Raw genomic sequence first — 13,359 nt, 5'->3', positions numbered from 1 at the left:
TCTCAGAATTTGAAATAGTTTCCAGCCAAAATCAGACAGGAGAGGAGAGACTGGGTGGCTGAGGGCCTTGCAATGTTGAGAAATTGGTTTAGAGAGATAGGCTTACGTGGCTTAAGTAACTGAACCATGACATGTTTTGAAGTGGTGGAAGAAAAGGTCAATGTGCTTTGGAGAAGGCCAAAAAGGTACTAGAGGAAAATGATGGGAACCTTTCCTGGATAATTTCAAATCTGCCAGTTTGCATGATCTTGACCAAAGAGCACTCTCAGAACACCACTGGCTGCAGGTTTCTTTCCAGCATCTGCTCACATCCGACCTCTGCTACTGGACAAATTATACAGCTCTCAATAGAATTAGGTAAGTGACAGCCAAGTATTCTTTCATTTTCATCTGAGGAACACCCTCAGAGAGTCCAAAACCAATCTTTGAACTTACTAAAGATTAATACCAAGAAGGAAAAACATTTAAAAACTATACCATCCTCCAAGTAGAACTTGAAAAATAAAAAATAAATAGTTAATAGCATTAGAAGTGGGGAAGCTTATACATTAGGTAATACTGAAAAAAAGAACCCGTTTTAGAATTAAAATAATTAGAAAATCATTCTTGTTACATATATATATGTTATACTGATGTACTCATGTATGGCAATACAAGTCAAGTACAAAAACAACCATCTAAGTCTCCTTTTACTGATTTTTTGCACTTCGACAGACATATTTTTGTATCTAGATATTTATAAATTTTAAATATAAACAAAAATATTATGTTTCCTTAAAGGGTATTTTTTACTTCTTGAGGAAACCTTTTCTAAGGAACTAGAAAACTGACACTTGAGAAACAATGGGAAAAGAATAAACACATGCAGGATGGCGATGGGGTGGAGCAATCTTTTGGAGATATATTTAACTAATCTCTCTTTTTTTACTGTGGGTTTTTCTGATTTCTTTTTGGGTGGGTTTTTTTGGTTTTTTGATTTGTTTTGGGTTTTGTGGGTTTTTTTTGGGTTTTTGCAGTGACCTCTACTAGGCAAGGACAGCTCCTGTTATCTCCATTAGCATCAAATAAGTAACTAAAAATAGGATTTCTGAATTGAGAAAGTGATGTTGTATTTGGAAGTGCTGCTTTTGTTGATAGTTGCTGGGAGAGGCAGTATTGAGAGTGAGTAGTAGATAGTGATTTGGAACTAGATCAAACAGCAAACTTTCCATTAGAGCCTGCAAACACTCTTATTCTTCTTTATCTTTAATCTCAGCAGGCAAGTAGCTCCTCCAAAACCACTAAAAGGCTACCCTCTGTGTTCAGATCATCTCTACAAGGTAACTGCCTTTCTAGATTTCAATTCTGTTTCACTGCTCTCACATAATTTTAACTATTCCATTATTATGCTTGAAGGCTAAACACAGCAAATTTGATGAGTAATTTCTACAGTTTAAACTTCAGCACCTGGGTGCTATTTCAGTAACATATTTTTGAAACAACTGGAAGTCAATATTCCACGAAGAACCTTCAGACACTTGAACATATCTTCATTTGTTTTTTCCAGAACATGCATAATAAGAAACCTTAAGCAAAATAAAACAAGATCAAATGAGATTAAGTCAAAGTGTCATTAAAACTGATACTTCCATTAGTTTAAATGCAGGGGAACAAAGTTCCTAAGAAGTTTGCCAGTTTTTTCAGTTTATGATAAACTTCCTTGCTGCTTTTAGCCTGTCTCGGTCTTTCATTCCCACTGTCCTCTTCAAATAATGTAGGAAACAGAGAGCCATGCCTAGATTCCAGTGACATGAGCTGATGTTACATCTGTTCAGTAATAAGACCAAGGTTTTCTAAGTGTACGAAGTGTTTGAAGCATTAAAATGTACTTACAGTTTTTAAAAGTTATGATCTTAAATAATGTGAATTGTTGTGGGAAGATGGTCTTATCAAACTAATACAACACTATAAAAATTTGTCAGAGGAAGCCTCTTTGCACTGATGGTTTTTTATTTTTATACGTATACACACTTCCTCTCTATATATTTGAGTGTGTTTTTGTGTGTATTCTGTGTAAATACAATTCTTTCAGAGGCACCCTTTTTTATACTGTGAAGACACCTAAAGCTGCAAGCATCCCTTCTAAGTGTTTATTGCCAGAGGTCCAGCATCTGGTTAAAAAACATTTGGCCCACTATTTTGCACTGTTTTAAAGAGCTGAAGCACCTGGTCATAATTTTTCCAGTAGGGTGACAGTATAGATTACATCAATTATTCTTGATAGCTCAAGTGATCTGAGCAAAATCATTATAAGCAGTCATGAATAGCAATAAAAGCTTTTACCACAACCACAACAAAAATAAAGAATAGTATTTTTCTAGTAGTAAACAAATCATCAGGAGGCTGGAGACGGTGTTTGGACTTCACAGTCACAAATTTGCTTCAAAGCCCCCTGTTTTAAAAGAAAACAATAGAACAAAATTATGAAACAGTTCAGCAGAATTATTAAGCTGAATTATCTTCATTCCCTTTCACTTTTAAAATTTTATGAATATCACCATAAACAAAGTGAGTTTCTAAACCCAGCATTACTACAAGCCATTATAAGAGTGACAGCTGCAGTGTTTTTGTGCCTCTAGGTGAAAAAGATAGACAAGCTAATTGCCTTTGAAGTATCAAGCTTTTTTCAGTGCTGGATCTCATTACAATCTGCTTCCATGACTTAGTTTTTCTCAAGTTTTGAGGCTATATACTTCATAATATAAACAAATTTATTCAAAATACAACTGTATTCCAGAACCTTTCCTTAAGTTTCTCAACAAATAATTATAAAAAGTGACTCTGACTTTTTATTCATGACTTATACCACGAAACTGTCCACTGGGACATAGTTTAAAATAAAGTTTATTTTCCAGTTTGATCTGGTATTTAAAAGCAACAAGACTTATGAGACCTGACCTCTGTTACTATCTTTGCTTCATGCTGTTTTGTAACATTAGATTCATACCCCTTCTTTTCACATGTGCAATGAGAAACTGCAGAAATGAAGGGGAATATTCACACTACGCAAAGATAAATTGATCTCTCTGGACTATAGTCTCTGCTTCCCTCTGACTCAATTTTGCAATCTCTAAAATGTGCAGTTTTTCCTTATCTAACAGCAGGGCTTGGATGATTATGATTACTACCTTAGAGTTACAGAACTTAGAGAAAAACACTACAGAAGTGCAATATATCACATTTTTCCTCCATTCTGAGTGAGAGAAGTAGCATAATTTGAGATAATAATTTTATGAAATATGTTAAAGGTTAAAAAAAAATTACTTATCCTGTTGGCCACTTAATGGGTTTTACAGTCTGGCTAAAATTACTGGAGACCAAAAAATCAACTCATCTTGCAATGATCTGAAATAACTGGGGCTTTATGGAAAGTGAAAAAAACTCAAAACCCAAGGATTTTCAGAAACTTTATGATATTTTAAATGGGGAAAAAATGTTTCAGGTAGAATGAAACATTTTGCTCAATTGAGAATGAAGTGTTTTGTTTAATGCTAGCTTAGTTAATGCTTTTTTTAGCCTCCTTTTTAATTTCGGTCACATTGAAATAAAAAGTACAGTTGTGTAAAAAAAAAAGTTTAAATGCTTCATTTAAAAACTGTCAAAACAATATTTCTACATCTCGTTTTTCTTACCCCAACTGAAGTTATTCACAAATGTCACTCAAATAGTTGTTTTTCAATACTATTTTTAGCAAAGATTTTACACACTAATAAAGATTATTTTGCTCAGTCCAGCAGAAAAAATACAAGTGTAAATCTAACCAGAAACAATAGTGGTTCAGATTATCCTGCTTTTACTCTCTCTTCTGTTTTTGTGAAGACAGTCAGGTCTTGCTTTGCACTTCATATTCCATATTTCAGAATGCATGTAGCATGTTTTCCATGATCTATTGACTATCATGGAAATCTTGAGTTCAAAACCATTGTTTAGCACTTGTTCTTGCCAACTGGTTATATTGACTAGATCAAGACTGATCTGACAGCATAAACTATAGAGTAGTATTCTGCCTTTCAACCCAGAGTCCTTTCCTTTCTCAGTGTATTTGACCAAGCTGCAAACCTTTCTGCATCTCAGATGCTCTCTCAAAGCAAAGTGTGTAGTACTTGCCCATGAACAGGGCAACTTGCAACAATATTTTCAGCACTCCGAAGCTATATGAAGGTATGCAGAATAATTGAAAAGTAAAAGTATTAAGGTGTCCTGGATGAGGCAGGGAGGGAATACTTCACAAACCAAAGTAAGCATTATAAAGGGTGAGAGAACAATTGCTTCTAGATCAGAGTATTTCCCCACAAGATCCTGACAGCACTTTTATACTTAAATTCCTCAGGATGAAAAGGTCATATGATTGCTATGCTAACCATTGACCCCGTTTCAGGAATACAGTAATTACAGTCTGAGATACAGCTTTTTTGCTATGCATTTTAAAGAGAAGGAAGGGAAAAGTATTTGGAGGTATCTGTTGCCCTCTTAAGAGAGGATCATGCTAATCATAATCTGATAACACACTTTGAAAGCCTCACAAACACTGTCACAAACCTAATCAGCCATAGTGCACTCAGAAATTCAGGTGCAGAAGCCTATGAATTCAAAGTTCACCGAGGAGAGAGTTCTTAATGGCTAAGTTTTAGAACAGGATGTTGATCACTGGCTACGTCGAACATTTTCAGTCTGCTCCTGATGGGTCATGCTAGAGTAGATCAGTTAGTGCTGAGTATCCAATGCCAGCATGTTACATATTCCCAGTGGTTCCCAGTGTTTTGCTGTGTACTGACTTTTATTCTTGTCCTAAATGAGGACATTAGTGGTTGGCATTCACTAGGTGCCCTCCCCAAATCCATCTTCCAGTCTGGTTTTACTTTAAGGGAACCTGTAGGAGGTCTTTGAGTTTATGGCATGGTGTGAGCCAAAGCACAGTAAGTAGATTGATTTAAAAATGCACTCCTGATCAGAACTAAAAATCTTAAGATTTACACACATATACTCAGTCAAAGGCAGGATGTTACACTAGATTGTCCATCAGCCTAGTAAGGTAGGGTGGTTTTCTTATAGTAGTCCTTGTAAGAAATAACAGGAATTACTTTTTTACCATTTCATTTTCAGAGCAAACTCTTGCTTCACATTTAAATAGGTTTATTTTATTTTTATTGAAATGGAAAAGGGTAGCACATCCTTCTGCAATACATTTAGTTTGTGGATTTAAAAAGCATAATAAAAGTATTTCCATTTGGACAAATAGTTCTTAACTCTATGAGCCAAAAACAGTTTATGGAATACTTTTGTTACTTCTGAGTTTGTATTTTTCTTTAAGTGATGGTAGTGAAGTATGCCTTTACTTTTTAAGGAATATGTTATATAGAAAAAACATAGACACTAACTACAAACTCTAGCCTAGGGACAAGGAAAGCTTTTTCCTATAATTTTATTTTTAATTTTTACAGCCATAATTCCTACTCAGAATTGCCATTATGTACTCTTGCAAATGGCATTAAGTTTTACAGAATTGGTATCTTTAAAAATAATAATAATAAAAAAATCCATGCCCGCAGTACTTAATGGTAATGTTAAATTTAACATTAATGCTTAATGTTAAATTGCTATTATTTACTTCTCCTATTTGTTGGCCAAAAATAGTATTACTACTTTTTATTTGGACTTAATTACTGGAATCTTTAAGGACTGATATATCTTAAAAATCTAAGAGGAAACTGAAGACTGTATGTGTACTACTGTTTTAACATTTTTCAGGATATCTGAACTGCTTAAAAATATAAATACATCGAATTGTACAAATGGAACTTTTTTTTAGATTAGTACACCAAACAGTGAAAGAGTAAATATATTAGCTTTGTTTTCAAGTAGACACATTTTCTGCACATTTTAGGTGAGATCTTATTCAACTGAATTAGATCTAATTTATGGTTTAGAAAGCTGCTACCTATCTTTGTGACAGACAACTATCCAACTTATCTACTAGTCTATATTTCTAACTCCATAGGCATCTAAAGTCATAGAATGCCTCTGAATTTATCATGACATTTTCTTAGGCATTTAACCATATCTATCATCATCTATCAAAGAGAGTAAAAGATGCAAAAATCCTAGAGACAAGGATCTAGATGGTTGATTGTCATCCCTTGCCAATGAGTAGACAAGCCAGCAGGACACAAACAGATTCCTGTTTCTCTTTGCTATCCTGTGACTCCCATATTTATAATGGGAGGGAATCTATTTCAAGAAAATATTACTTCATCTAGAGATGACCATTAACCAGAATTTTGGGTGACTTGAGTAAAAAAGGGAGGGATATGCAGAATTAAAGCATCTGGTTTCTCTAGTCAGAGTGCATTATCACTTTAGATAGAAACAGATGGTTTTTTCCATACAGATCAGGCCCTTCAAGTTGCAGACTTGTCCTGGAAAGACTCAGAAGTGAATATTTCCTTGTCCTTTTGGTTCAGAATGCATTATACAGAATATTTTAAACTTGTCTTCCACTTCACTACACTGAAAACATACTAGCTAATCCTAGTGTTAATAAAACTTTTCTAGCAGCCACAGTCAGAACCTGTGATCAGTATAGTGTCATTTCATTTATTTCCTATAAAAGCAGCTAAATACTCATCATCTGAACCATTTCATATTGCACTGGCAATACAAAATGCATTATAAAGAACAATCATACTCTGATGGGGATGGATTACATAGCTTATTTGGTCTATTCCATCTATAATTTTCATGATGGCTTCTTGAGTGACTTATGCTGCACTAATCTGCTACTCCATAGTAGAAATGGATTTAGAGCAAATCTTTCTCCACAGGTGGCATTTCCCAGTAATGAATTCTGCCATTCAATTATATAATCAGAGTAATTTCTTCATGTTAAAAAAAGAGCCCTTCTTGAGTGGCACATAAATTACCACTGGATTAAATTAGTGCTACTGCCAGGGCTTTGAGATTTCTCCAGTTGACAGACAGCACAGTACTGGTAACGATGATGAGAAAACATGTCAACTCAGAGATTTTTCAACTTTATTTTTCTGTCTCTTCACACTGGTTTCTTCCTCCTTGCTTCTACAATAACGTGTGCCCCAGGTATCTTTCAAATTATTGCACCCAGAGCCACCACAGGAGACTTTCAGTGCTTCTGGTTAGAAATGTTCATCTTTGCTGAGGAATGACCAGTTGAGTCAAATAGAAGGGAAGAATAAAGGAAAAACAACAACAACAAAAGAGAGAGAGAAAAAAAGATTTTGACACTAATAAAATACTTGGTTTACAAATGGTAATAAACTTTTGCTGAGTATAACTGTCAATTTGATTTACCCTACTACATCAAAGCTAGCACAGCATTAAAGAATTTACAAAATCAGAGCTCTCTCCTGAGTGCAATGGGATATCACATTTTGCATACACAGGCAGTGGTGAGAATACTAAACCCTACTAATTTGTTAGCATTAGACTTAGTCCCATGGTAAGACCACAAATAAAACAAATACAAATCTATATGGTTTGCAGAGTTATCAGTGATGAATTTCAAAGTACTTTGTGCCTGAGATTTCAATCTTTCAGTGAAACAAATAATCCAGATTAATAAATAAATAAATAAACGGAAAGGAGAGTTTTTTTCTTCTTTAAGTAGAATTGAAGTGAGGGAGCACAAAATAACTCAAGTAAGAATAGCTAGTTGGTAAGGAGACAAAGGGGCAAGTATTTATGGATCCAGAAATCCATTTCACTATTTTCCAAAGCAGTTGTGAAACATGTCTGCTTTCAGATGTTACAGGTTACCACAGACTTAACCACAGTAGACTGAAAGTATGTAAGGCATCTGTATAAAGTTAAGAAACTTTTTTGTTGTTCCTCCTGAAAGCATACTCAAGCTGTACTAGTGGTGTTGGTAATAGAGTTGTGCACTGATGCTGCAGTTCACTATGCAATACACAGTACTGAGCACACTTTAGCCTGACCCAGCTGCATCAAGGTGCACCGATAGTGTACACGTTATCATCAGAGTAACATTATCATCCACACAGGATCACTTGTTTTCTGTTACCTGCTCATAATTTTCGACCCAAAGAAGAAAACTACAGTAAGGAAGTCTATTCCTGTGACACTTCTATCAGGGCTTTTAAACAGTTTTCTAGAGAACAAGGGGCTGAGTCTTCCCTACATCTGTCCATTACACAAATAATGTCACAGAGAGTCCACCCCATTGATCTTCATTGCAGCTACTTAAAACAGTTATCTATGGAATTAATTACTCAGTGGATAAAAAACCCAAACAAAACCCACAAACAAAATAAACAAAACAAAACAAAACCCCACATCTGAAACATTGCTCTTCTGTTCTTGGTCCCATAACATTTTACCAGCCAGTATCTCTTAAGACCCCTTAGAAACTTTCAAGTGAAACAAAAGACTATTCTTTGAGCTTAAATGATTCCCTTAAGAACATTTTGCACTTGACAGCCTTTTTCAGAATCTAAGTCATGTTCCCTAGGGTCAACTCATCAGGCAACTTGTTTGAGGCACCTTGACCCTAATTCTGGGACAAGTTCAGTGGGAAACTCCCTAGGGAGTGGGACATAATGCTTCACAGATCCTCTGTGATCCAAACTTTTACTCTTCAGTACACAGACCCACAAGAATGGCAGTGTCTTTACAGAAAAGCAGTCAGTTTTGTTTCATACATTTTCTTCAGTAACATCAGATACTGCACGGGAAAAAAACTTACCAGTAGACATTTAAGAAATACTTCAGTCATACAGAAAATTGCTTCCTGGATTTAGCAGACTGTCTAAGACCATGAAGGAGGAGAACAGTAAATATAAACTATGGAGGGTTACTATTCAATTCTATTAAAAAGTTAAAAGAAATTTAAAAGAGAAAAAAAAACCAAAAACAAACAACAAACCAAAACAAAGCTAATGTACTGAACAGAACAGAGTGATTATCACTGTTCCAGTAAGTACTGGACAAATACCAGGTCACAAGAGTTTACAAATTTCTGAGAGTAAGAGCAACCAAGAGTGCACACAAACAAACACTCATGATGACTCAAAGGGTATCAATTTTTGCACCTGTAACCTTCTCTTTACATCATTTTCAATAGCTATCTACTTCCTTTTACAGACATAAGGCAAAGAGAAAGCTTTAGTGTTGAATTTTGTTGTTAATATAGTTAACATAACTAAATTACTTTTTTAAAACTAATTTATAGTTCACTCAAAGTTACTTAATAAAAGTGTTTATGCACCTCTATACATATTTCAGTTTGACGGGTAAAAATGTAAAATTTAGTTAGATAATTGTTGTCACCCATTTATTACTGAGCATATAAAACATATGACAATTTTTTGAATAAAATTATCATGTATATTTCTGTGTATTCCTCCGAGGCTACCTTTCACTGCTTCCACCCTCTGTAAGCTAGCCATTTGTGTTTGTCCAGGAGCTCTTGGTGTTCTTCCCCAATTTTCTCCTTGTAAGGATGCCTTGCTATTGAGTCTGGAGGAGAGAATCCTTGAATATCATCCAGCTCTTTCTTGGGCCTTTCTTCCCTCCAGGGCTCCCTCCCATGGCACTCTACCAAGGAGATTCTTAAAGAGACCAAAGCGTGCTCTCCTGAAGTGCAGGATAGTGAGCTTGCTTCTCACCCTCTTTTTTGCCCCACAGATCTTGAACTCCACTGCTTAATGGTTACTGCAGCCCAGGCTGCCCTTAAGCTTCACACTCCCCACCAGCCCCTCCTGTGCGTCCAGCATAGCACCTCTCCTCGTTACCTCTTCTATCACTTGGAGAAGGAACGCACTCCAGGAACCTCCTGGATTACTCTCCAAGAGATGTCTGCATGCTTGAAGTCCCTGATGAGAGTCAGGGCTTGAAAACACAAGGCTGTGCCTATCTATCTGTAGGGGGCTTCATCAGTTTGGTCTTCCTGGTCAAGCAGCCTGTAGCAGACCTGTACTATAAAATCACCTTCCTCTACCCTCCTTTTAATCCTGACCCAGAATGTGAATACCTTTGTTTGGAAAGCTGAGTATTGGTAGGAGAGCAAATTGAGCAAAATGAGCAAACCAAATTTTGTAGAAACCAAATGAACACAGTGGATTGAAGCAACCATTGATAGTAGGACTTACTTTGGCTCCCACTCAGTATATTAAACTATTCTAAGTACCTGTGCATATCCAAAGTCTTTTTTCCCCTCCCTCCCCACTCTCATCTAGTACCAGTCACTTGAACACGCATGCAGTGCACACATATTTTTCAAACAACTATTTAAGATTTTATCATTATACAGTTTGGATAAGAATTTTCATTAGAATACAAGAAGTCTGACGCATTCACATAAACCTTTCAAATACCTCCTCCCATTTGTTGAAATACACAGTGTACAACACCATTTAAGCAGTACTTCACTGTAATTTGTCTTTTTCTTAACTAATTGCATTTTATTACTCTAAATAAACAAGAAAATATCAAAATTATGGGAGCACTTGTCAAATGACCCACTAAAACGTATAAACAACATAAAATAACTGCTTAGCTCTATGACTATCCACTAGCTATGTCTTATTCACTATATTTACTTTTATCATCAAACTAATAATTGTAGTTCACTTCACATGTGATCTGTCTGGGCCTTTGAACTGCCTGACTGAAAGAAGGAAAATAAAATTGTCAGTTTTGTGTGGAAGTATCTTCATTTAAATAGCAAGAAAAAAGTTTTGGAGGAGGGTTGTTTTTCTATTGTTGGGGCTTGAGGGTTTTTTCCTTTTTTTTTCCTCCTATCTTGTTTTGTTTTGACAGAATGAGTCAGGGAAGGGAACACATAACAGTACTACAGGCCAGATTTTCTCATAAAGAAAATGTTTCTAGCTAGTTTTGAAGTATGCCAGCAGCATTAATTCAGGATTCTGCGTGACATATGATGTAAAGAAGTCTCGCACTACGTAAATTCTCAAACTGTTGGTAGAATTTTCTGATAACTGAATAAGATAAAGGTGAAGATTGAATAAATCTGTATAAAAATGAGCATGAAATCTATACAGCAGAATGCAACTAATGATAAAATTACCAGGAGGAATTAATTTTTTATCTTTCTCTCTCAAAACTGGCATAGAATGTGGTCTTTACAGACTCTGAGCTTCCTACAGCATGAAATAGTAGTTATTCAGTTGGGAAAAGAAATAGTAGATAAGATAGAAAATTTTAAGAAAAAAAAATAAAGATCAACTATAAACCTATACCATAATGAGTTGAGGAAATGACAAGGTAAGTAAGCAAGAAAGAACACTATTTCTTTTCTCTTTTTTAATTCTCCCAAGACCAGTAGTTTATGAAGCCCAGTTCTACCCATAAATGTGCCCCTTTTCTAATGGGAGTATAATTCTGCACCTAGACCAGGGTTTTGTTCTACTGTTGGCTTGGTTCACAGTTTATACTTCATTAAGTTTTGTCTGGAACCAGCAGAAACTGGTATATTTAGGGTTGCAATCATTGTTCAGGATAGCTGGTGATTTAATGCTGAATCAAGGTCCTGCAAAGCTGTACTAAGATTTTATATTCACAGTAACTACTTGATATGGTACAAATTTAGCACAGGAAGGAAACATTATGTAAGAGGAAATGTGAAGCTGGAGTGGAAATATGATTCAGATTTAACTCAGGAAAGAACAGTAAAAAATGATTGTGCTATTGATAATCCTTCTGCTCTGAAGATTTTCCCTGTCGGGAAGATAACACTGGGTTAGTTTCAGTGATGTAGCCAGGACTTTGGCAGTATCAGGATTCTTTTAACCATAAACTGTGAGATAGTTGTATGGGGCTCTGAGGACTGGACCTGGCTGAGCTAGTTACAGAACATGATTTTACATCCTCACTGGAAGATGACACTGGGTTAAGACTATTGACAAAACTCATAGTGAGATCTGACAGGCTTGGCTAAGGTCCAGATGGGACCACTGGGCTGGCATGCCTAGACTACCTCTGGGTTTTGCAGATGCTAACTAACAAGTCACCATATGATTCAGTAGGGGTTGTTTGGCTTATCAAGAACTATCAAATTAAGTTTAGGAAAGATTTAAAATAAAACTCTTCATTTGGAATAATAATGAAGCGTCATTTCATGACATTTTTACACTATTTTTTTTTTTTAAATAAGAGTGATAAGCATGTACTTACTGGTTTTCATATATTTCATTTTTTAGTGCAGTTCTATTCAAATAATATTATTTTTTAATTGACTTCTTACTACCTGCCATGAGTTACTAATAATATATTTTTACAGTAAAACTATTTTATTTTTCAGTTTACAATTGAAAATTTTTAAGAAAATAACAGAGGCAAAAAGAAAGTCCCAGAACCCTGGACCATAATTCAGCATTAAAGTTTCAGCTACTGCATTTCCTTCATATCTTTTTTCTGAGTCCTGATACAACAGGTCTGATGCCATGGACTTGTTTTCCCTCTCAGTTGAGTTCATTCCCCACCAGTGTAAACAAATTAACATAAATTATTAGTTTTCTTGTTCTTACACAATAACAGAGTGGTATCTTACTCCCACTCACATAAATGAAACGTTTTCTCCAGCATTAAACACTTGTCAAAGCTATCTTCCTTAAACTTCCCTGAATGCATATGATGTAGTCATTCTGAATGTACTTGAGAAGCCCTTACTTCTTTTCAACAAAACTTACTCATGCTTCTGGTGCCAAAGAAATAATCTGCCTTAGAAAGATTAGCAGTCACATGTGCACACGTATAGTGCATCTTGCTGATGTATTAGACTGAGGAATGTTTCATATTATGTTTCTAGATTTTTACAGCTTTGCAGCCAGACTTGCATATATTTTACATAAATATTGGGGAAAGAAAGCAACAACCTTGATGTTTGAAAGAAGTAGTAAATTAAGCAATGAACAGATGGAATTACTTTTTTTCCTTCTTCAACAGAAGTAGGTGACATTTAAAATGTTCTTGACGCTGAATCTAATCCCTTTCTTTGATAACTAGAATTGTTCTTAGCCTTTCATTTTGCTCCTTTAATAAGAATATCATTATACTGGGAATGTTTCTTGCTTTATGTTTCCATTGTTCTTTTTGTGACTTATGCATGTAAATTCCTGAGTGAAAGAAATTCTGTTCACCTGTGTCTCCCACACATATGCACCCACACTCTTCACTCCATTTCAAAGTTTGATTTTTCTTCTACTGAAATCAAGGCTGTTAGATTCATAATTTTTCATCAAATTGTACCATAACTGCAGTGAACCATCCCATCTGAAGAGGTTTCTTTCTCTCTACTGACTATTAAGT

Source organism: Chiroxiphia lanceolata, chromosome 6 (assembly GCF_009829145.1).
Source record: "Chiroxiphia lanceolata isolate bChiLan1 chromosome 6, bChiLan1.pri, whole genome shotgun sequence".
Taxonomy (NCBI): Eukaryota; Metazoa; Chordata; class Aves; order Passeriformes; family Pipridae; genus Chiroxiphia; species Chiroxiphia lanceolata.
The sequence above is the reverse complement of the archived record's forward strand: the minus strand, read 5'-3'. Positions refer to the sequence as shown.